Here is a 26042-nt window from a genome sequence, read left to right as displayed (position 1 = left end):
TTTTTGATTCCAATTTTAAAAAAAATACTGCATGCTTCCACGTTTTTGTAACCTGAATCAAAAATCGGATCATATAAAAAATTGGAATCGCATGTAGTATGCAAGAGGCCTAATACTTATAATCTGTTTTAATGAAAAAAGTCTTCCATTTCTTTTCAGTGTCTTGCTCTGTAATTTGCTATCCCAGTCTGCAAGACTTAGTGAGTCCCTGAGCTGTTTAAGGCTGCTTTCACAGTGAGACGCTACAGGCGCATGTTAGTGCAGCCTGTAACGCAGCCCACCACACAGTAATGAAAAATCAATGGGCTGTTCACAGTGCCCACGTTGCGTTACATTGTAATGCAGGACGTCAGTTGAATGTGCTGCATGCTACGGCGTTATGCGTGGCTAAGCCGCGTTAGACTGTGCGCACATGCTCAGCAGTGTTGGAGGAGGAGGTCTTCCCTCCTCCTCCTCGGCCAGGCACATGGCTAATTAATATTCACTGCACGGTGTGACGTGCAGTGTTTACGTCCTGGAGCACCGCTCTGTGCGGTGATTGGCTGGCGGGACCACGTGATGCCGCATGCGTCCAAGAGTACGCATCGCAGCATCACGGACGCCAGAGTGAGCTGCACAACGCGGCTCACTCTGACGTCCACATCTAAGAGCACCAGACGTTGCGTTAGGGGCACGTAATGCGACCATAACGGCCCATAAAACGCAACGTCTTGGTGTGTAAGTAGCCTAGAGTTAGCTTTTCTAAAATTCATAGCTTTTTGTTCCCTTGCTCATACTGTAGCTCCCTTAAATAACAATAATAGTTTTATAGCACTTTTCTCCCTGGGGACTCAAACCACTGTGACCTGCGTATGCAGTCTCAAAGGCCCGGGAAAAGAGGTGGGTTTTTAGCCTTTTCTTAACGTAAACCGAGCATCATTTTTAACACCCAGGGCAGCTCTATAGCAAATTAAAAATGCATTCTAAAAATGTGGTTTATTATAAAAAAAAACCTTTCATTTTACCTCATCTTTTTACACTTAAGGGTTCAAATAGGCACCTCTTCCGTCCTTGAGGACGAGAGCAACCAATGATGGAAGGCAGATTCTAAGAAATCACCTCATTAGACTTAATTGACCACAAACAAACCCCCATTGTACTTCAAACAGAAAACATTAGTCACACTTGAAGAATTTCACACCTAGCCTGGAAAATGGCAGCGGAAAAGTAGCAGGGGTTTGAGCCTCTGAAACATGGCAGCCCTTTCAGCTATTTGAAGCCAGCTGCTTAGATCCCTTTAAAGATGTCCAGAGAATGAGCTTTTCACACTGACTGTGAAAGCGAGTTCCATAGATTAGGGGCTGCATAGGAAAAGGCCCGAGCACCAAATGTTAAGTGTATCCTGGGAATAACCAGCTGCATCTTACTGGCGGAGAGGAGGGTGCGTGGAGGGGCATAAAGTTCCAATAGATCCGCTATGTATTTGGGTCCTATGTGGTTTAGAGCCTTGAATGTCAGCAGGCAGATCTTAAAATGGATTCTCCATTTTACTGGCAACCAGTGAAAAGTTTGCAGTACTGGGTGATGTGTGAGCTGCAGGTGGCATTGGCTAGGAGTCTTGCTGCTGCATTCTTTAGTAGTTGTAAAGGGTGCAGAACCTTATCTGGGGTTCCGACGAACAGGGCATTGCAGAAATCCAGATGGGAGGATACAAATGCATGAACCAGGGTAAGTAGGTCTTCAGCTGGGATAAGATGCTTGATTCTCGCTATATTTCTCATATGGAAGAAGGAAGTCTTGACGACAGCTGACGTGCTGTCTGAGTGTTAGCTTTCCATCAAGGATCACCCCAAGGTTTCGCAGAGTCTTTATACTGTACAGTATCTCCTCCAATTGCTAGTTTGAAGTGGGGAGAGTTTTGGACTTTATCCATCATGTGTGGCCTGCCTACCACCAACACCTTTGTTTTGCCAGAGTTCAGCCTCAACCAGTTGGTGTTCATCCAATTTTGTAACTCCACTAGACAGGCATTGATGGATACTGATGGGTCTTGAGAGCCAGGCTTGAAGGACAGATACAGTTGTGTGTCGTTTGCATAACAGTTGTATCCTAGGCCATAGTTCTGGACTATTTTGCCCACTGGGAGCATGTACACTGCAAAGAGTAATGGAGATAGCACGGAACCCTGTGGAACTCCATAGCCAAGTGGCACTGCGTTAGAGTATTGTATGCCCAGACATACTTGCGGTGTCCTGCCAGATAGGAAGGACTGAAACCAGCTAAGAACAGCACCCCTTAGGCCACAGTAATTCTTCAATCTCTGGATTAGTATTTCATGATCCACAGTATCAAAAGCTGCAGACAACTCAAGAAGACTCAGAATTGAGCGCTCCCCCTTGTCTCTTGCTGTAAGTAGATCATTCATTACTCGGACTAGTGCCGTTTCAGTGCTGTGCCTTTTCCTGAATCCTGATTGCAAGGTATCAAAATGTTATCTGTAAGCCTAGCTTCTAGCTGGTAACTGCTTTCTCGATAACTTTTGATAGGAATGGTAAGTTTGCCACAGTTCTGTAGTTTGGTCACAGAGTCCGGATCCAGTGATCAAGAGGGGTTTTATGATTGCTTTCTTTAGTTCTTCCGGGAACAGTCCACTTTGCAAGGAGCACTGAGTTATTTTGTGAAGTGCTGGCCTGATCAGCTCTGGGCACTGCATTAAGGATCCAAATGGGCCAGGATCCAGGTCGCAGGTAGTGGGGCAGAGACTTTGGATGAGAACACCAAAATCTTCTTCACTCAGAGTGTCAAAGACTTGCCATGGTCGTATGGTAGTAGGCATTTAAATACCAGTTAAAATATAATCATATCATGACCGCTATTTCCCAAGTATTCCTGAACTACATTTTATATATTTGAAATTACCAAATCATGCAGAACAGTATCCTGATTTGTTCAGTTACCATTTGAGTTAAGTAGTTGTCTTGTATTGTTGATTCTGTAAAGGAGGGGTAAAGTAGTGGCAGAAGGAATCCTAAGGATAATGATTTTCATAAGTACAGTAAATGGCATTTATAAAAGAGATTAAAGCGTCTTTCGCCAAGAATGTGTGATCATGGTATGTCTATACCAGGCCCTTAAAAATGCTAAAGACAATCCAAGAGTCCATTTAGTGGCATCCAGCAGCCACTTACACTGCTACATATTGTGAGAAAACGCGGAAAAGCCGCCGCGTGTACTCAGAACAGGGCGGCTGATTCCGCGTCCAGCGCGGCGGGTGATTTACAACACATGTCTGGTGTGGCTGGGACTGATAGTCCACACAGGTTCAGAAGGACGCGCGCGCGCGCCGAGAGCCAGAACTTTTATGACAGCCAGAAGGGAGTCAGCTGACCAAGCCGGTCAGCTGACGATTCAACCAGTTCCCATTGGTCCAGCACTTAGGGGAGGCGCTGGAGAGCGCTTTGCTATATATACTGGGTGCTGGTCATTCTCTGGTTGTCTGCTGTTGCGATCACTACGTGGAAGCACTCAGACCTTTTGTCAGATTCTCTGTTATATTTCAGACTAGTTCCAGGGTGTTGATGATCAAGGACCTCACACCCAGATTAGGGACTTGTATTACCATTCTGTTATACTTCAGACTAGTTCCAGGGTGTTGATGATCAAGGACCTCACACCCAGATTAGGGACCTGTGTTACCAACCTGTTATACTTCAGACTAGTTCCAGGGTGTTGATGATGACGGACCTCACACCCAGACTAGGGAATTGTATTATCATTCTGTTATACTTCAGACTAGTTCCAGGGTGTTGATGATCACAGAGCTCACACCAAGACTAGGCATTGTTTATTATCTGTTATGACCTTCTGCTTTCCTGACCTCTCTTCTAATTACTGATTTTGTACTTCGCTATATCTGATACTCCGTTGCCAAACCTTGCTTGTCTTAGGATTCCGTATCAGTCTTTCCCTCTGTATCTGATCTGTCTGTCTGTTGCCGACCTGGCTTGTCCGACCTCGAGAACTATCTCCTCTGTTTAGAGATAGTTCACAGATCTGTCAGTGACACTCCACCATTGGTGTCATTCACACTCTGGTCCTTCCCACACTCCTCCCCTTGGGGAGCTTCAGGCCTTGGAAGGAGCCTGTTCTTTGGGCAGTATCCCATACTGCCTGGTACCCCCTTTACGGGGGCCCTCCTCAAAGTATTACTGTTGCACCAAACACTCATATTACTCAGGTGTCCAGAGGTTAGATATATATCTGATTATCGGTGATACTGCAGATCATCAATAATCGGGTATATATCTGCATTCCGGGCGATACTGCAGATCACCGGTAATCAGATCCTCTCTGTGTTACACCGATCGTTACACATATACTCTTCTTTGGCCAACAAACAGCAGTGAATATCACACTCCTGTGCCTTCCTAATAAATGCGTACAAAAAATACTGATTAAAAAAAACTCTTGATCTGTAGCTGCTCTATGAACTTCCATCAATGAGATCAATATGGAAACACCTTTATATGCACATCTTAGTTGGCAATTCTTACCAGAATCAATCTGAAAAACTGTTGTTAAATTCAGGCAACATTCACAGTGGGACGTTGCATTGTAATGCAACGTTAAAGTCACAATAAAGCATTACAACACAACGTAAAAAAAAAGGTGGTAACACACATTAATGCTGCATTACTGTCGCATACAGTAGGTACAGTAAAGCATACAGGCAATGAAAAGTATGCTTTCCTGTACCCGGTAACGTCTGCGTATAGAGGTAACTCACTGCAGCAGTGCGTTACCATAACGCTAAACATTACAAAGCGACGCTAACGTCGCACTGTGAACGCCCCATAGGATTAGCATTGCAGTGCGGTAAGCTGTGTTATAAGAGTTGATAAGCCCTCAGTGTTTTTCATGGGGAAAAAGCTGTAAAGGATTTTAATAAGTTGTTTATGAGCTTCACACATCACATTTTTTCTTCAGTTCACCTTATATCCATAATCAAAACAAGCACAAAAATGTAGCCTTGATATGATACGGAGATGTTCTGCTCAGTCGAAATACACTACATGGATGATACTTAGCAATAAAATTTGAATTGCCTTAAACTTATACAGTAATTGCAGCCACAGCAGTTTAATTTTAAGAGCTTCTAAAATAGGTTAAAGTCCACCTAGCAATGTGCGTAACAAAGACTGCTTACATGCTAGTTAGTGGCCTGATTTGTACTGTATATATGGGTGTGGAAAGACACAATGATCATTTTGTAAATTTCCACTGATATGTCAATTATAATTCCTACCACATTTACAAAACGCTTATCTATGTAACATTTGTATTGGAATTTCTTTTTTTTTTTGTATGTCTGTAAAATATTTGGTTGAGATATATATATATATATATATATATATATATATATATATATATATATATATATATATATATATATATATATAACAAAATTTGTTTACATTTTCTAAACATTAATGTTTCTGGAATACCCTCTCTCACACCTCCATAAGGCATTGTGCACACTACAGAACTAATGCAGTAAACTTTAGAAAGTTTGCCATGGGCAGGTAGTGGACGGCAGTTTTAACGTTGCTACTGCTGACTGCATAGGCTGAGTTGTCCATTTAGTAGTGTCTATGCATTCGGGTTCTTCAAATTCGGAGCCTTATTTTAACCACTTGCCGACCGCGCACTCATAAAGCGTGTCGGCAAAGTGGCAGCTGCAGGACCAGCGGCGCAGTTCTGCGTCGCCGGCGGCAGGCTAATTAATCAGGAAGCAGCCACTCGCGCGAGCGGCTGCTTCCTGTTAATTCACGGCGGGGGGCTCCGTGAATTGCCTGCGGGCCGCCGATCGCGGCTCGCAGGCTAAATGTAAACACAAGCGGAAATAATCTGCTTTGTTTACATTTGTACAACGCTGCTAACAGTAGTAGCGTTGTACCAGATCAGCGATCCCCGGCCAATCAGCGGCCGGGGATCGCTGTCACATGACAGGCAGGAGCCTGTTAGAGGCTGCACAGGACAGATCCGTTCCTGTGCAGCCTTGGATCTCCGGGGAAGGGAGGAAGGAGAGGGAGGGGGGAATTTTGCCGCGGAGGGGGGCTTTGAGGTGCCCCCCCCCCCGCAACACCCAGGCAGGCAGGAGCGATCAGACCCCCCCAGCACATCATGCCCCTAGTGGGGAAAAAGGGGGGGCGATCTGGTCGCTCTGCCTGATGTTTGATCTGTGCTGGGGGCTGCACAGCCCACCCAGCACAGATCAGCTAAAACAGCGCTGGTCCTTAAGGGGGGGTAAGGGTGGGTCCTCAAGTGGTTAAGAATCTGCATGTGGGCAGGGGGCGTTAACTCTTGTCGCTAGCTCTGGCCGATGCACTCCACATTGCATTCCAACTCTGATACTTCCTCCTTCAAAGCCAGAAGGAGGATGTAAATTAGTGATGTGAAATCTGACATTGAACGCTGCAGGCAGAGGCAGTGACAAGGGCAAGTTAACACCCTCTGTTGCTGTCCACATTGATTAGAAGAATTTGTAAGGAGATTCAGATTTCAAAGGACCTAAACACATCAATACTACTAATTAGTGTGACCCGCGTTGCTTTGCAGTAAAACTGACAGTATAGTATGTGTGAGCCCTAAGTCACTGCACCCACACAAACACTACAAGGAGAAAATGGACTCCATTTATCATCTTAAGTTTGTTATTTATTCCACATGAGTGATCAGCTAAGGGTCTATTTCCACGAGTTCTGCATCAGTTTTTCTGCAACCAGATTTCTGGATGTGGCTATTTACGGCCTATTTCCACTGGATGCAGAAAAACTGACTTCAATGAATGCCTATGGGCCTGTTTCAACTAAACGAGATTTGCAGATTTCTGCATCATGCATCTTTTCCCAATCCCATACAATGTAGAAAAAAGGGGTTCTGAAGGGCACACCATCACCGTTGTAGTCGGGTGCTTGACACAAAGACATAGGCAAATGTCACAAGTAGAACTGTAGAAGAATGTGTCAGCACACTGCTTTTCTTATTGAATCAAGCTCTTTTTTAATGAGCCATGCATTATATAACGTGCAAAACCGACAATTGTTTCGGGGGCCTCGCAGGGTCAACAGCATGCATGTTGTTGTAACTACGCCTTGAAGAAGGGGGACCCTGCGAGGCCCCCGAAACAATTGTCGGTTTTGCACTTTATATAATGCATGGCTCATTAAAAAAAGAGCTTGATTCAATAAGAAAAGCGGTGTGCTGACACATTCTTCTACAATCCCATACAATGAACACGTTGGTGGAAACAAACCCATAGGAATTCATAATTTTTCTGCATCAGAAAAAATGCATTTAGTGGAAACAGGCCCTAATGCTAATTACATCACGTAAATAGAGTTAAATTCAATAAAACATTCCCAAAGTGGTACCATTTGAATGCTAGCCCAAGTGTATTTGTATTTTCTGTTATCTTAACTAAAGGAGCAGGAGTTAACATTTACTCAAATTTAGCAGAGCCCACCACTCTGTCTACATATATCAGCTTAATATTAGGTGTTTTTCCTTTCCCTGAAATCCCTGATAGGCTAGGCAGAGGGTGTGATGGTCAGCGTTCTATTCCTATGCTGTAGGATGTTGCAATTTAAATAGGAACTTGTAACGATCGGTGTAACACAGAGGGGGTCTGATTACCGGTGATCTGCAGTATCACCGAGAATGCAGATATATACCCGATTATTGATGATCTGCAGTATCACCGACAATCAGATATATCTCTAACCTCTGGACACCTGAGACAAGAGAGTGTTAGGTGCGACAGTAATACTTTGAGGACTATACCTCAGAAGTAGGTACAGAAGCAGTAAGGAATACTGCACAGAAGTACGTTCCTTCCGTTAGCCTAGACTCTCCCGTGGGAGGAGCTAGGCTGAGAGTAGGAAGGACAGAGTGTGAGTGACACCAGTGAGGGTGTCACTAACAGGTCTGGGAACTGCCTCTAACAGTAAGGCCAGTTCTCGAGGTCAGGCAAGCCAGGTCGTTAACACACAGACAGATAAGGTACAGATTCAGGAGACAGATACGTAATCCAATGGACAGGCAGAGTTTTGCAACGGAGTATCAGAATAGCAAGGTACAGAATCAGGAGGCAGATACAGAGTCCAGGAACGAGCAGAGTTTGGCAACAGGATATCAGAATAGCAAGATACAGAATCAGAGATCAGAGGAATGGTCAGGCAGGCAGAAGGTCATAACAAATACAATACAATATTCCTAAGCTAAGGTGTGAGCTCCGTGATCATCAACACCTTTGGAAACTGATCTAGAACACAGATACTGACAAGGTCTGAGTGCTACCACGTAGTGATCGCAACACCAGACACCAGAGAAATGACCAGCACCCAGTATATATATACTATAGCACTCTCCAGCGCCATCCCTAAATGCTGGACCAATGAGAACTGGTGAAAATGTCAGCTGACCAGCTTTGTCAGCTGACTCTCCTCTGGCTGTCATATAAGCTCTGCCTCTCAGCGCACGCGCGCGTCCTTCTAAACCTGTGTGGACTATCAGTCCCAGCCACACCACACATGTTTTGCAATGTATCTGCTGACTCGGGCGTGGGACCCACCGCGCTGCTCTCCAAGCAAGCGGCGGCCTCCCCGCGTCCAACCACACTATCATTAACATTGTCATGCGCGCAATCTGCCGCATCCAACGCGGACTCCACCGCTCTGCCCATGCGGCATGCGTCGGTTTCTCTGCGTTGTGCCGCCATGTTGGACGCAGAAACAGCCGCCTCACTCTGAGTACTTGCGGCGGCTTTTCCACGTTTCCTCACAGTACCCCCCCCCCCCTAAGGAGTGGACTCCGGACAGCTCCTACCAGGCTTCTCAGGATGCAACGCGTGGAACTCCCTTCTTAATTTGTCCGCATGCATGCGACACTCAGGTACCCATGTTCTCTCCTCAATACCATACCCTTTCCAGTAAACCAGATATTGTACTGAGTTCTGTACTATGCGTGAGTCTAAAATCTTCTCTACTTCGTACTCAGGTTGGTCATCTACCATCACGGGAGGAGGGGGAGTGGGACCCACATGGACTGCTGGCTTAAGCAGTGACACATGAAAAGATCTTACGCCACGCATGCTGGCAGGAAGATCAATGGCATAAGTAACATTGTTGATCTTTCTAGTTACTGAAAACGGACCCACAAACCTGGGACCCAACTTGGCTGAGGGCTGTTTCAGGGTCAAATGCCGTGTGGACACCCAGACGAAGTCTCCTGGTTGGAACTTCCACTCTAAGGAACGTCTTTTGTCAGCTTGACCTTTTTGACTTTGAAACGCATTCTCCAAATTATTTTTTACGATGCACCAAATGTCTTTAAATGACCTTTGCCAGGCCTCCAGAGCTGGAAACGGAGTGGAGGCGACTGGCAATGGGGAGAATTTAGGCAATCTCCCAGTCACTACCTGAAACGGAGAAAATCCCGAGGAAGAACTTTTTAAATTATTGTGCGCAAATTCTGCGAAGGGCAAGAACTTGACCCAATCATTTTGCGCTTCTGCCATGTAACACCTCAAAAACTGTTCTAAAGATTGATTGACTCTCTCAGTCTGACCATTGGTCTGTGGGTGGTAGCCTGACGAAAATGACAGTTCCATGCCCATTTGGTGACAAAATGCCCTCCAAAATCTCGAGACAAATTGGACTCCCCGATCTGACACTGTTTTCCGGAATGCCGTGCAATCGGAAAACGTGGATGATGAACAAATCGGCCAACTCCTGGGCCGAGGGGAGTCCTTTCAAGGGCACAAAATGGGCCATTTTACTGAAGCGGTCGACTACCACCCAAATGACCGACATGCCCTCAGACCTGGGAAGCTCACCCACAAAATCCATGGACAAGTGGGTCCACGGCTCACTCGGGGTGGGCAAGGGCTGCAATGTTCCCACAGGTGCCAGCCGGGAGGGCTTACTTTTCGCACACACCGCACACTCTCTAACATACTCCTTGCAGTCTGTTGCCAGAGACGGCCACCAAGCACACCTGGCAACAAGATCCTGTGTTCTGGAGGCCCCAGGGTGTCCTGCGTTTTTGTGTGAGTGGAACATCTGCAAAATCTGAAGACGGAATGGTAGTGGTATAAACATAACCCCCTCGGGCTTCCCCTCCGGGACGTCCTGCTGAAAGGGACTTAAAGTCTCTGTCCAGTCTTTCCAAGTCTCAGTTGTTGCTAGCACTAATCTCTGTGGGACAATGGTCTCTGGGACAGAGGGCTGTGCTGTCTCCGGCTCAAAGCATCTGGACAGGGCATCTGCCTTAATGTTTTTGCTACCCGGAGTGTACGTAATTATAAATCTGAACCTCGAGAAGAACAATGACCATCGAGCCTGACGGGGGCTTAATCTTTTAGCTCCCTCGATGTATTCCAAATTTTTGTGATCAGTGTAAACTGTAATCGTATGTTCTGCTCCTTCCAACCAATGACGCCATTCTTCAAAGGCCAATTTAATGGCCAGGAGCTCCCTGTTGCCTATATCGTAGTTTCTCTCTGCCGGAGAGAACCTACGAGAAAAATAGGCACATGGGTGCAATCTACCCTGCAACCCTGACCGCTGAGACAGCACAGCCCCTACCCCGACCTCCGAGGCGTCCACCTCAACAATAAAGGGATAGGCGGTGTCAACGTGTCTTAGGATGGGTGCAGAGCAAAACAAATCTTTCAAAGTGGAGAATGCATGCAGAGCTTCTGGAGACCAGTGGGTGGTATCTGCCCCTTTTTTAGTGAGACTGGTAAGGGGTGCAATGACAGTGAAGTACCCCTTTATGAACCTTTTATAGTAATTAGCAAAGCCTAAGAATCTCTGAAGAGATTTCAACCCTACAGGTTGAGGCCATTCCAGAACAGCAGAGACCTTGGCAGGATCCATAAACAGGCCCTAGGTGGAAATTATGTACCCCAAAAAGGTGACTGATGTTACCTCGAAGATGCACTTCTCCAATTTATCTTAAAGCATGTTCTGCCTTAGTTTGTCTAACACAAACTTGACATGAGTCCTATGCTCAGAGAGGTTGTTTGAGAAAATAAGTATATCATCTAGATATACTAGGACGAATTTGCCCAACACCTCTCTGAATACCTCATTAATTAGTTCTTGGAAGACGGCCGGGGCGTTACACAGCCCGAAGGGCATCACTAGGTACTCGTAATGCCCGTCGGGCGTGTTAAAGGCCGTCTTCCATTCATCGCCCTTTCAGATTCGCACCAGGTTGTATGCCCCCCGCAAATCCAATTTCGAGAAGATCTTAGCGTTGATGACCTGCGTGAATAAATCGTCTATCAAAGGTAATGGATAGCGATTCTTTACTGTAATCTTATTCAGACCTCGGTAATCAATACACGGCCGTAGGCCTCGTCTTTCTTCTTAACAAAAAAGAAACCTGCGCCCGCAGGCGACCGGGAAGGGCGAATGAACCCCTTGGCTAAATTTTCACGAATGTACTCCTGCATGGCCACTTTCTCTGGCCCAGATAAATTGTAGAGATGGCCCCTAGGGGGCATACAACCAGATCGGAGATCAATGGGGCAATCAAAAGGGCGATGTGGAGGTAACTTATCAGCAGCCTTGGGACAAAACACATCAGAGTACTCGGAATATTGTACTGGTACCCCCTCCAAATGAATCCTGGTCTGGCCCAGTGTCACCCTCCCTAAACACTGCTGAAAACAATGCTCTGACCAACTTGTTAGTTGACCAGTCGTCCAATTAATCTGTGGGGAGTGAAGGTGCAGCCATGGCATGCCAAGGATGACTGTGGAGGTTGTCATGTGTAATACAAAAAACTTTAGTTTCTCCCTATGTAGCACCCCTATAGTGACTTCCACCTCTGGTGTTTGAGACAGAGGATGATTATATTGCAGGGGGGAATCATCTACTGCTGTAACCTGAATGGGTGGTTTTACCGGGGTGAGCGGAATACCTAATTTCTTAGCAAATTCGAAATCCATAAAGTTAGCTGCAGAGCCTGAATCAATAAAGGCCTCAGAAACCTCAGTTTTATCTTCCTATGTAACAGTACAGGGAAGAAGTAACCGTTTATCCTCTAGGGGTAAAAGTCGCACGCCCAGGGTGTTACCCCCCACAACTCCTAGGCGGTAGCGTTTCCCGACTTGTTAGGACAATTCCGTACTCTATGACCCCCCTCTGCGCAGTAAAGACACAGCTGCTCAGACATCCTACGTCTCTGCTCCACTTGGGATAGTTTCGACCGACCAATTTGCATTGGTTCGGGTGGAGACAAGACGGGAGGAGGTGGAGTTACTGGAGGCGCAGCGTAAGACACCATTCTTACACGGTTACTACCCCGGGTCTGCCTCTGATAGCGCAGCCTGTGGTCGACTCGAATGGCCGATGAAATGGCCTCATCGACTGTTTTTGGTTCAGGCTGACTTAACATCAGATCAGAGACCTCATCTGACAACCCCGATAGGAAACAATCCAAGAGGGCATAGGTGTTCCACCTGGCTGAAACTGACCACCTCCTAAATTCTGCTGCATAATCCTCGACCGGACCCTTGCCTTGACGCAAAAGCTTGAGCTTTCGCTCAGAAGTTGAAGCAAGGTCTGGGTCATCGTAAATTACTGCCATAGCTTTAATAAATTCATCCACTGAGGTCAGGGCTAGATCTTCGGTGGGCAAACTATACGCCCATGTCTGAGAATCGCCTGATAACAAAGTCTTAATAAATGTGACCCTTTGGGCCACAGTTCCTGAAGATCGGGGTCTCAACTCAAAGTAAGATAACACTCTACTTCTAAAATTTCAGAAGTCAGATCTGTGACCAGAAAATTTCTCAGGTACAGGCAAACGTATGTCAGAGCTAGGAGGGGATCGCACCTCATTCACTGCCGTCTGGAGGGTTTGTAAAGAACCAGACAAGGCGTCAATCATAGTCTTGTGACTACCCAGCACTTGGTTGATGTAGTCCACCGAAGTGGCAAGTGCGCCCAGACGGTCAGAGTGTGCGTCCATTTGTATTTTGGTCTGGCGTTCTGTAACGATCGGTGTAACACAGAGAGGGTCTGATTACCGGTGATTTGCAGTATCACCGAGAATGCAGATATATACCCGATTATTGATGATCTGCAGTATCACAGATAATCAGATATATCTCTAACCTCTGGACACCTGAGACAAGAGAGTGTTAGGTGCGACAGTAATACTTTGAGGACTGTACCTCAGAAGTAGGTACAGAAGCAGTAAGGAATACTGCGCAGATGTACGTTCTTTCCGTTAGCCTAGACTCTCCCGAGGGAGGAGCTAGGCTGAGAGTAGGAAGGACAGAGTGTGAGTGACACCAGTGAGGGTGTCACTAACAGGTCTGGGAACTGCCTCTAACAGTAAGGCCAGTTCTCGAGGTCGGGCAAGCCAGGTCGTTAACACACAGACAGATAAGGTACAGATTCAGGAGACCGATACGTAATCCAATGGACAGGCAGAGTTTGGCAACGGAGTATCAGAATAGCAAGGTACAGAATCAGGAGGCAGATACAGAGTCCAGGAACGAGCAGAGTTTGGCAACAGGATATCAGAATAGCAAGATACAGAATCAGAGATCAGAGGAATGGTCAGGCAGGCAGAAGGTCATAACAAATAATACAATACAATATTCCTAAGCTAAGGTGTGAGCTCCGTGATCATCAACACCTTTGGAAACTGATCTAGAACACAGATACTGACAAGGTCTGAGTGCTACCACGTAGTGATCGCAACGCCAGACACCAGAGAAATGACCAGCACCCAGTATATATACTATAGCGCTCTCCAGCGCCACCCCTAAGTGCTGGACCAATGAGAACTGGTGAAAATGTCAGCTGACCAGCTTGGTCAGCTGACTCTCCTCTGGCTGTCATATAAGCTCTGCCTCTCAGCGCGCGCGCGCGCGCGTCCTTCTGAACCTGTGAGGACTATCAGTCCCAGCCACACCACACATGTTTTGTAATGTATCTGCTGACTCGGGCGCAGGACCCGCTGCGCTGCTCTCCAAGCAAGCGGCGGCCTCCCCGCGTCCAACCACACTGTCATTAACATTGTCATGCGCGTAATCTGCCGCATCCAACGCGGACTCCACCGCTCTGCCCATGCGGCATGCCGCGGTTTCTCCGCGTTGTGCCGCCATGTTGGACGCGGAAACAGCCGCGTCACTCTGAGTACTTGCGGCGGCTTTTCCGCGTTTCCTCACAGAACTCCAGTGAAAATAATGTAATAAAAAAGTGCTAATTTTTACAATAATGATATATAAATGAATTAGTCAGTGTTTGCCCATTGTAAAAGCTTTCCTCTCCCTGATTTACATTCATTTATGACCTTTATCACATGGTGACATTTTTACTGCATTTTGCAAAAAGGATGTGTGCATCAATCACCAAGTGAACCCTTAAATACCTGGCTTAGCAGATGAGGCCTAATTAGCTTATTAAATGAGGCATACAGTAGCTCCAGCAAATCTGCATTCGCTTTCACATGCCAGGATTTGCAGGGTTTTGCCAACTAATTCACAGCAACATTTTTGCCCTGCGGGGGATTAGTTTGCGCAGCATTTAGCACTTATCCAGGATCGCCACGTGGAGGCCCCCCTCAGGATCCCAGGAAAAGGGGGGCCAACAGGGCACTCCAAGCACCCTTACTGCTCAGAGACCCTGCCCTGGGTCTCTGAGCAGTCAGGGTGCTTGGAGTGCTCTGTTGGCCCCCCTTTTCCTGGGATCCTGGGGGGGGGGGGGGGAGGGCCTCCACGTGGCGATCCTGGATAAGTGCTAAATGCTGCGCAAACTAATCCCCCGCAGGGCAAAAATGTTGCTGTGAATTAGTTGGCAAAACCCTGCAAATCCTGGCATGTGAAAGCGAATGCAGATTTGCTGGAGCTATGCTTCATTTAATAAGCTAATAAGGCCTCATCTGCTAAGCCAGGTATTTAAGGGTTCACTTGGTGATTGATGCACACACCCTTTTTGCAAGACATTTTTACTGCAGGCAGGTCACTGGAAGTAGCTGCTGCTTGCTTTTCTGGCAGCTGGAAACAGCTATTTCCCACAATGCAACAAGGTTCACAGACAGGAAACTGCCAGGACCATGGTCCTCACAGTTTCCTGTCAGAGGGGTTTCACCACAATATTGGCCATACAGAGCTCCCTGATGATCAGTTTGTGAAAAGGATTAGATTTCTAATGTAAAAGGGGGGTATCAGCTACTGACTGGGATGAAGTTCAAATCTTGGTTACTGTTTCTCTTTAAATGGAAGTGAGCCATATTGGGCATGATTCACAAAACTTTTTCACCTGTTCTCTGTTTTCACCTTATTTATTTTACATTTTTTAAGTTTCCAAAGAGCAAACATATAACATAATTAAAGTAAGAAAAGTAATATTGAAATGAAGTTAATCAGGAACAACTTACTTTGAGTGATTATTTTGCTTGTAAATGTGCTGAAAGCTTAATTTTCGAATTAAGACATTTCGAATTAAGACATTATTAAGAATTATTTCGAAAAGTTTTGTGAATAGCGCCCATTGTGGTGAAGTGCCTTTGGATCGGGGTGAATGTGTGGCAGTATCATTCTCCTCTTTGCTCTTCTTTAACTTGGCTGCTGGAATACTTGTTGATTCTCAGGATTTGTGCACAAATGAACTGATCATATAGTTCATTTATGGTGTTTATACATCTGACCTGTAGATGGCACGGACTGTGATACTGCATACCAATACTGATACAGACTTGGAATGAAGGGCACTGCCATAGGCGCCCATTATAAAAGTCTCGATTTGCGGCAATGAAGGGAAATTTTTGCGCACGAAGGCGCCAAATACAATCACGGGTCCCAAAGGCTTCCTGCTATATAATGCCGCAATTTGCACAGCGGTAAGCTTCAGCGCTCGCAATTTTATTGGACGTTTCCCTTTATTGCTGTAAATTGCGGTGGGGGTTAGGTTAAGGGTTAGGCAACGAGGGGGGAGGGGGGGGGGGGTAAGGGTTAGGTATCCATAGAGGGGTTAAGGGTTAGATATCAGTAGAGGGCAGGTTAAGAGTTAGGCATTGGTAGAGGGAGGCTTCTGTGTGAGAGTAGGGGTAAGTTAAGTCATAGTAAAATATCAGTAAAGATTACTGATATTTTACTATAGGAATGATGTAGTAAAATATCGGTGATCTTACCCATATTCTACTAGCATCAATCCCCTGTGCTCTTTTTTTTCGAGGCGCTTTTATTCCATGAACTAGTAGACCCAAGCCAGTTTCAAAATGGTTGAATCCCCTCTCCTTTCCTCTCCTCCCATCCCTCTCACTCTCCCCGTAACCACCGCAGTCACCGCGCATGCGCGCACCCACCGCGCATGCCGCCTGTCTGTCCTCCCTGAGCTCTCCTCAGTCTCTGCGTCCCTCCCTGCACATGCGCAGTAGCGCAAAACACGGGACACACACACACACACACACAAACAGGAAGTGCAGGGATGGGACGTAGAGACAGTTAGGTTTTATTATATAGGATGCATTCCTGCCTGTTTGTGTGCTGGATATACAAAGCGAAGCATGGCTTGATATACAGAACTGCACTAACTTGTAAATAAGCCTAATTCCAGTGATTCTGCACCCATGACCACTGAACACAACAACACTGGAGCTGTGGCCCCAAGCAGCGTCTGGCTACCTAATACTGGGGCTGTGACTGGCTAACTAATACTGGCGGCCTTTGTCTAGCTAAAGTGGGGCAACCGCATTGCAATAGTTTGGATGAATCTACGTTGGGGTGCAATTTGTATACCCTTGCCCTGGGAGCTCAGCCTAGAAACTGCCCTGTCGCTTAACATATGTTTCACTCCACTCAGACTGCTGCATCAGAGGCATAAATCATATCCACTACACTGGTAGCATAAAAGAGCATGCACTAGCTGAATCATCTCCCAGCAGACTGCAGTGGTGCAAAAAACCTTTGCAATTAGCATACTACTCTGTGCTGCCACTTGGATATGCAGGTGAAACTTGATAGATTAGAATATTGTGCAATAGTCCATTTATTTCAGTAATTCAACTTAAAAGGATAAACTAATATATGAAATAGGAACCCTTTGCAGGTGTTTTGGATTACTTGGTTGATTTGTCTGACACTTTGAGCTTAGAATATTGAACATTTTCACAATATTTAAATGTTCTGAGATTTTGAGGTTTTCATAAGCTGTAATGCAATCATCAAAATTTTAACAAATTGCTTTGCATGTAGTTAGTCTATTTCATATATTAGTTTCTCCTTTTAAGTTGAATTACTGAAATAATTGGACTTTTGCACAATATTCTATTTTTTTCGAGTTTCACCTGTATATTGGTGTCTCATGTGGTAGTGTCCACACAGGCGAATGCTCCTCTCTCCCTCTGTCTTTATTTTGTTGCATACAATTGCGATGAGATTGCAACTGAGCCAAAAAGTCACACTGCACAGTACTGTTGCAGTGCGCTCATACAGTGAGGCGGCTGCGCTGAATCACTGCTACCACTGTTCACGCTGCACACCAGTCACCTCAGCCCACCCAATGTGCTGTCTCTATGACGGCAGACCTCTGTGAGTCAATCAGGAGCTGATATCATTGACTCCTGACCATGTGATCAATGTGAGCCAATGAGATTGGCTCACATTGATGACAGGGTCAGGAGCCAATTAAATCTGCTCCTGACTGGCTCACCGAGCTCTCCTGTTATACCGACAACAGGCTGAGTGAGCTGCAGTGGGTAGAAAGTGATGAGAGTGGTGAGAGCGCGCGGTGTCAGTAAGTGAACTCTATAACAGCTTCCAAACAGGGCTTAGGTTTAAATCACCGCCATCCGAAAGTGGTTGAAGGACATCCGAGGTGACTGATGAGACAGCCAAGCACAAAAATAAGTATGCTGTGTTCCTTTTTTACTTTCTCTGCCTGAAAGAGTAAAGATCAGGTATGCAAGTGACAGTGTTGGGACTGCATCAGACTATAGTGTAACCCAAACTGATAAGGAATTACAGCCATAAGGCTGGTTTCACACCAGGACGTTGCGTTTTAGGGGACGTTATGGTCGCATAACGTGCCCCTAACGCAACGCCTGGTGCTCCCTGCTTTGGACGTCAGAGTGAGCCGCGTTGTGCAGCTCACTCTGGCGTTCGTGATGCCGTGATGCGCACTCTTGGACGCATGCGGCATCACGTGGTCCCGCCGGCCAATCGCCGCACAGAGCGGCCGCTCCAGGAAGTAAACACTGCACGTCACTGAGTGCAGTGAATATTAATTAGCCATGTGCCTGGCCTCTCTCCGCTCCTCCCCAACATTACTGAGCATGTGCAAACAGTCTAACGCGGCTCTGCCGCTTACAAAGTACTGCATGCAGTACGTTATATTATGGCGCAGCGTTACACTGTAACGCAACGTGGGCACTGTGAACAGCCCATTGATTTTTCATTGCTGTGCGGTGGAGTGCGTTACAGGCTGCTCTAACGTGCGCCTGTAACGTCCCACTGTGAAACCAGCCTTAAACAGCTTTCTGGCCGTAAATGGCTTCTGAGAGTAGGAAAGAAATGAAGTGTCAATAGTTCATAGATTTGAGCTCTGCCATACTTCAATAAATGTGTCATTGAGCAGAGACAATGAAACAATACAAACTACAATTAAATATAAAATAAAACTGGGATATTGAAAAAAGAAATTTTTAGGAGTAGGAGAATAGACACTATTGTTTATCTCTTCAGTTTATGTTCACCTCAGATGTCCTTTAAGGCAAAGTGTACAGCAGCCTTCATCCTCAGGGAAACTTGCTGACTGCTGTAAATCTGTAAAGAATCATATGAACAGGACTTGGTTATTCATTTACAGAAATGTCATGATGGCTCTTTGCTAGCTACATTACTACAACTATAGCATTTAATAACTGTACACTATGTAGAGCAGGCATTTGCACATTCTGGTGAAGGAAATGGCAGGTTTGCATTACAGGACCATGATCACGAAAATTATAAAATGTAAAATACATGTAAATACATACATTTCTTTTCTGTAAATCTTTTTTTCCCTGTTTTTGTCACTTACAGTAGGTAAAAAAAATATGACTAGTTTTGGATTAGTCCATTTCCTCAAGGGGGTTTTCCCTATTTTCTTTAGGCAGCGTTCACATTCTGCATATTGCATTGTGACAGGATTGCAACATAATGATGATCAAAAGTCGCATCGTTAGGAGTGCGATGAGACTCATACTATGAAGCATACATTGCATTAAAGGGAACAAGAGGCATCAAACAAGTAAATACTTACCTAAGGAGATGGAAGCTTCTGGATCCTCCAGAGGCTTTCCACCTCGTCCACTGCCACTGCTTGGGCTCCAATGCCCTTAATATTGAGGCAACACTCCAGTTCTGGCATGAGCATGACCATGCTGCACCGGTGTGAGCAGGGCTGTGCCCGTGCCTACGCAGTAGCATTGAGACACTTGGGCACAAGTGGCACTGCCTAACTGCGCAGGCACAGCCATAATAGTGCAGGTACAGTATGGCTGTGCTTGTGTCTGAAGAGGAGCGCAGCCCGGAGGTTCCCAATCGACAAGCCCTTGTTGGTAAAACGGAGGAAAAAATGGGACCAGAAAATGGCAGGGGAAGCCTCTATAGGATTGAAAGACTTCCCTCATTATTAAAATAAAACAATTAGACTAGCGCTCTAAGTTAAATTCTAAAAATAATCTCTAGAAGTTCATAACAGGTGCTAATGCTGGATCAATCATGGAATCGTGTGTACAGATGGTATCACAGTACCAAATGTAGTGTGATAATTGCTAGGGATCAATGCCCTCCTTCGTGTCCCCACTCACCAAATGTTGCGGCCTAGATGGTACCGTATAAGCCTTTGGGGTATTGGCCACCCCACAGCCACTCGATAAATATAGATATTCCTGTACTACATCACATAGCGTCAGGCCCAGCTTTGGACTTACTGATTTTACAGCTGTGTACTTGCTTTGTTTTAATATGTTTCATATGCGCATTTAAAGAAAACCTGAACTGAAAATTAAAAGTCAAAATAAACATACACAAGTCACACTTACCTCCCGTGTAGTGTACTCCTCAATCCCTTTCTCCTCTCCTGCGTCCTGTTTGTCCACTGTGATCAAGGAAATTCTCCGTCCTCCATTTTGAAAATGGCCATTACCCCATAACAGCTTCCTGGTCAGCACACTGTTAAACTGTAACATCGCCCAGTTGAGACATAGGGAAACATGGACATTACCGGGCACTTTAGTTTTCCACTCAGCTATAACTAGAGTGACCATATTTTTGTGGGTCCAACCTGGGACGGAGGGGGGGGGGGGCGTGGGGGGGGGGCGGCGCGCGCAGCGCGCCGCGGCGAAAAGTGGGAAGGAGTGAGGAGCACGCAGCGGCGAAGACTGGGGGAGGGGGGCTGCGGCGCGCCGCGCCGAAAAAATGGGCGTGGCCCATGACATTGTATGGGCGGAGCTAACGTAATGATGTAACAGCGAGGCATAAGAAAGCAGTGTTTACGCCATGATGTGGACAAACGAGACTTTGTGTCATGGGTGTGCAGAAACTGTGTGATGCTAATAGTATACCGTAACCACAAAGCAGCAAACATAGCCATCTATGACCATTAAATAATAAATGCAGTAACAGTTACCCCGGACACCAGAAAATAAACGCAATAGGCAACATGTCAGTATAAAATAAATGCAATGCGGGCAAACATGTCAGTACAAAATAAACGCAATGCGGGCAACATGTCAGTACAAAATAAACGCACTGCGGGCAAACATTTCACCAGAAAAGAAACGCACTGCGGCCAAACATTTCACCAGAAAAGAAACGCACTGCGGGCAAACATTTCACCAGAAAAGAAACAATGCGGGCAAACATTTCACCAGAAAAGAAACAATGCGGGCAAACATTTCACCTGGAAAAGAAACAATGCGGGCAAACATTTCACCTGGAAAAGAAACAATGCGGGCAAACATTTCACCAGAAAAGAAACAATGCGGGCAAACATTTCACCTGGAAAAGAAACAATGCGGGCAAACATTTCACCAGAAAAGAAACAATGCGGGCAAACATTTCACCTGGAAAAGAAACAATGCGGGCAAACATTTCACCAGAAAAGAAACAATGCGGGCAAACATTTCACCTGGAAAAGAAACAATGCGGGCAAACATTTCACCTGGAAAAGAAACAATGCGGGCAAACATTTCACCTGGAAAAGAAACAATGCGGGCAAACATTTCACCTGGAAAAGAAACAATGCGGGCAAACATTTCACCTGGAAAAGAAACAATGCGGGCAAACATTTCACCTGGAAAAGAAACAATGCGGGCAAACATTTCACCTGGAAAAGAAAGCATTTACTCACCTGGCAGAAGTGTCCGGCCTCTGGCGCGCTGCTCCGTCCCTGGACCGTCTTCCTCCTCCTGCTCTTCTCTCCCGCGCTGACAGGGCTACGGCAAGATGGCGCCCGAAGCCCTGTACTAGTGACACAAATAGGTCTCCAGTACAGGGCTTCGGCAGCCATCTTGCCGTAGCCCTGCTCGCCTGCCGGTGTCGGAAACAGACACCGGAAGAGGAGGCTGGAGCGGGGCTGCGGGCAATGAACTGGCACGGCGTCTATAGACGCCGCTGCCAGTTCATTGAGGAGAGAGTGGCCAGAGTCCCGAGGCCGGGACGTCCCGCTGCTGAAAGCGGGACGTTTCCCGGGACCTCATTAAGCCTGGGACAGCGGACCCCGAATCCGGGACGTGTCCCGGGCAATCCGGGACGTCTGGTCACTCTACTATAACTGACAGCAACTGATATATAACTGACAGCAACTGATCTATTTCAGTTCTGACAAAATGTTGTCAGAACTGGAAGGGATCATTGTCAGAAGAAAATGGTGAGCTTCTGAGAGGAACTGATGGCAAGGTAACGATTTAATGTTCATTTGAAGTTACCTCATGTGTTTATTTTAAATAATTTTACTCAGTACAGATTCCCTTTAAGTATTAAAGTGCAATATATATGAAGCATTAAGCTTTTATGAATAAATTAGATATGTTTATGTGAGCGTTCTTTTGTTTTCCTGGTGCTACAAACACATCCCTACTGGCGATTGGAGTGAGATGTGAAGGTGTCCTATCCACACATGTGAGATGGAGATCTGATCGAGTAACTGTGGGGTGGCCAATACCCCAAAGGCTTATACGGGCCCATCCAGGCCGCAACATTTGGTGAGTGGGGACACGAAGGCAGGCATTGTTACTTCATTATTAGACATTCCTCCCTTATTAGGTAAGTCTATCTTATTATACCCGAGGTTGGCCTCAGGTACATTTTAACCTGATAACGACTGCATCATGCCGATGGGCGTAAATGCGGCGGCAGCCCCAGGACCGCCTAACGGCATTTGGCATCAAGTCCTGGGGCGGGGATGCGCGCGTACATCCGCTTCAATGACAGAACTCCGCTCCGCCATTAGTCTCTCAGCTGCGATCGCTGCTAGGAGACTGTTAGACAGCGAAACCGTCGTCTAATAACACTGTACAGCACTGCGACCAAAGGCAGCGCTGTACTGGGGACAGCCGCGTGGCACGGCTGTCCTCCTGGGGGAGACAGGAGCAATTGGCTCTCATAGGCTAATGCCTATGACAGCCGATCGCTGTCATAGGCTGGTGGTGGGAGGGAAGGAGGGTTATAAAAATAATAATAAAATACATTTATATAAAAAATAAATAAATAAGCATCCTGGGAGCGATCATAGCCCACCAACAGAAAGCTCTGTTGGTGGGCAGAAAAGGGGGGTGGGGGAATCACTTGTTTGCTGAGTTGTACGGCCCTGCAGAAAGGCTTTAAAGCTGCTGTGGCATAATTAGGAAAAAATAGCCTGATCGCTAGGGGGTGTAAGCCCATGGTCCTGAAGTGGTTAAAGTACGCTTCACTGCCGCTGTACACTTGCACATTGACTATTAAACGCATAGCATACTGCGCGGTATTCTGACTGAAAGTGCCACACCACGTTGTGATGAAATGATATTATCCACAGTAAAGGAATGCAATGGAGGCAGATTGTATGGACCCCAGGGTCCTTTCACACTACACCTGTTGCGTTTTTTTGTCACAGTGGGAACTATGATGCAATTCATTCTACAGTATGTTCACGTCTGGTGCAATACGGCGGGTTCAGCTGGAGTAACGCAAAGCATGCTTACAGCGGCAGTGAAGCATACTTTGTGTATTGTATGCTTTACTGTGTGCATCACAATTTTACTTTACTGTATGCAATGTATGTATCACATTGCATTTCTATCACATGATGTAACTTTTCATCACCCGTTGGTTGCGATCTTATTGCAATGCAATGTGTATAGTGGGAAAGGACACTGAGACTAGGTTCATAGTGGGCGTTGAATTCCCTGTAAAAGCAGGAACACAATGGAATGGAAAAGTCACAGCAAAAGTTTTGTGTGCGTTACATCTATGGGATTGTTCACATCTTGGTGTTGTAAAGCTGGATTCACAGTGGTCTGGTGCATAACGCATGGATTAAAATGTGTGTGAACTGCAATGGAGACTGGACATAGACTGTAATACAAAGCCTGCATGCAGCGCATTAGAATAACGTGATCCGTTACAAAGCGGTACTGTGAACAGCTTCATAGAGTTGTAAGGGCAGTGGGTTGACATGCAGAATTATTCTGCAATGCAACGGAGCACTGAACTATCCATAATGGATCTCATTACACACATCCAATTCTACCACTTCTTTTTATTCTGATTATTATTATCTGTAGGCCCTCATACTACATGGAGGTGGTAAAATTGGTCAGTCATTGGCCAACTGAAATTGAAGGTGTATACCAGGCTTCACTCCCTGGGTGTAGGATTTGAATTAATGTGTATGGTATAATGCAGTCATCTGCAAACTTGGCTCTCCAGCTGTTAAGGAACTACAAGTCCCACAATGCATTTGCCCTTATGAATCATGACTGTGGCTTTCAGACTCTTGCAATGCATTGTGGGACTTGTAGTTCTTTAACAGCTGGAGAGCCAAGTTTTGCAGATTACTGGTATAACACATGCCTTGTCCATTGCAGTTCACACACATTGCATGCATTATGCAACATGCACAGTGTGAATACAGCCTTATGCTTTAGTCCGGCGGCACAATTATTTGAATTGCATGCGTTTTGTGGCATAGTAGAAAAGGCATGCAAAAAGGCATACAGTGTAAGTCTATGGGCTGCACAAAATTGCATTGTGTGTTTTCATAGGCAATATTATGAGCATTTTAAAATCACACGGCAAGTTCCCCTTTTCCTAAGTACTGTATGCAAATCGCATGCAATGCTTTCCTATGGAAAATCAGGAAAGCATGCAATTCACATGCATTATTTATGTGTTTGTGTGTATTATAACAATTTTTGCCCAAACTATTGACAAACAACCCAGGCTGGAACTGATAATCCCCTCTGAACAAGGTAAATTGTAGAGTAACATAGGCATAATTTCAGAAAGAGTAGGACTTGCTGAATAAGAGATACAGCATGATTTTTAAAAACAAAGAAATTGGACAAGCAACATATATATGTATCAATAATTTAAATTAACGAGACAGACCAATTCCTAATAGGAAATGACATCTCAATCTGCAGGATGTGCTCATGGGATAGCATAACAAGACAATCAACCACGAAGACAGATCCCGAATTAAAGCACCAACCTGACAACGTATAATATTAAAGGGACACTTAAGTCAAACAAAAAAAAATGAGTTTTACTCACCTAGGGCTTCCAATTGCCGCCTGCAGCTGTCCGGTGCCCTCGCCGTCTCCCACTGATCCTCCTAGCCCCGCCGGCAGCCACTTCCTGTTTCGGTGACAGGAGCTGACAGGCTGGGGACGCGAGTGATTCTTCGCATTCCCAGACACATTAGCACCCTCTATGCTGCTATATGGTATATGATATATGCTATAGCAGCATAGATGGCGCTATTGTGGCCAGGAACGCGAAAAATCACTCGCGTCCCCCAGCCTGTCAGCTCCTATCACCGAAACAGAAAGTGGTTGCCGGCGGGGCCAGGGGGATCGGAGGGAGACGGCGAGGACACCGGGCAGCTGCAGGGGGCTATTGGAAGCCCCAGGTGAGTAAAACTCTTTTTTTTTTTTTTTGACTTAAGTGTCCCTTTAAGTAGAAGAATAATTTTATTGAGAATCCATAATTCAACAAATTAAAAATCACCAAAAGGTGAAGCGGAGCGTAAAACCATTTTAAACAATTAAATAACAATAATAAATTACATAAAGAAATGGCAGTAAATAACTAGAGATGTTGCGAACATAGACTTTTCCGTTCGCAAACACGAACTTCCGCAAATGTTCGCGAACTTTAGACTTTAATGGGCAGGTGAATTTTAAAACCTACAAAGAATGTTTCTGGCCACAAAAGCGATGGAAAAGTTGTTTCAATGGGTCTAACACCTGGACTGTAGCATGCTAGAGGGGGTTCCATACCAAAAGTCCCACCAAAAACTATGGAGTTGACACAAAGTCGTTTTTTTTTTAATCCCTAAAGGGCAGAAATCACATTACATTCCTACAAATAATGCACTGGAGTGGTACTGTGCATGCAATTTAATGTAGCAACAATAGCAGTAGTGTGCACAGCTGTGGGTGTCAGTGGGCTGTGGAGTGTCACACACAGAGAAATGCAATAGTACTATCAGAATACAATGAAATAATGCACTGGAGTGGTTCAGTGCCTGCAACTTAGGGCCCATTCACACTTGAGCGGGAATCGCGCGATTCCCGCTAAAGGCAAACCGCTAGCGTTTTTTTTAAAACCGCTGCAGCATGTAACACATGGCAGTGTGCTCACTGCCGCGTTTGCGGTTAGCGATAACCGCAAACGTGTTACATGCAGCGGTTTGCTGGCAATTAGTGTTTAGCGATCGCAATTAGCATGCATAGCACCGCTAATCGCGATCGTCTCAAAACCACCGCGTGTCCAGTGATTTTTCTGT

General features: G+C 45.8%; 1 long non-coding RNA gene across 2 annotated transcripts in view; it reads right to left on the bottom strand.

Annotated features, from left to right (window-relative positions):
- Positions 1-18690: 18690 nt before the first annotated feature.
- Positions 18691-26042, bottom strand: part of LOC137544492 (uncharacterized) — a 73243-nt gene continuing 65891 nt past the window's right edge. For both annotated transcript variants that reach the window (XR_011025883.1, XR_011025884.1), the window contains one exon: positions 18691-18829. This is a non-coding gene — a long non-coding RNA (uncharacterized lncRNA). The remainder of the gene's footprint in view (positions 18830-26042) is intronic.

This window comes from Hyperolius riggenbachi, chromosome 2 (assembly GCF_040937935.1).
Source record: "Hyperolius riggenbachi isolate aHypRig1 chromosome 2, aHypRig1.pri, whole genome shotgun sequence".
Classification (NCBI taxonomy): Eukaryota; Metazoa; Chordata; class Amphibia; order Anura; family Hyperoliidae; genus Hyperolius; species Hyperolius riggenbachi.
The sequence above is the reverse complement of the archived record's forward strand: the minus strand, read 5'-3'. Positions and strand labels throughout refer to the sequence as shown.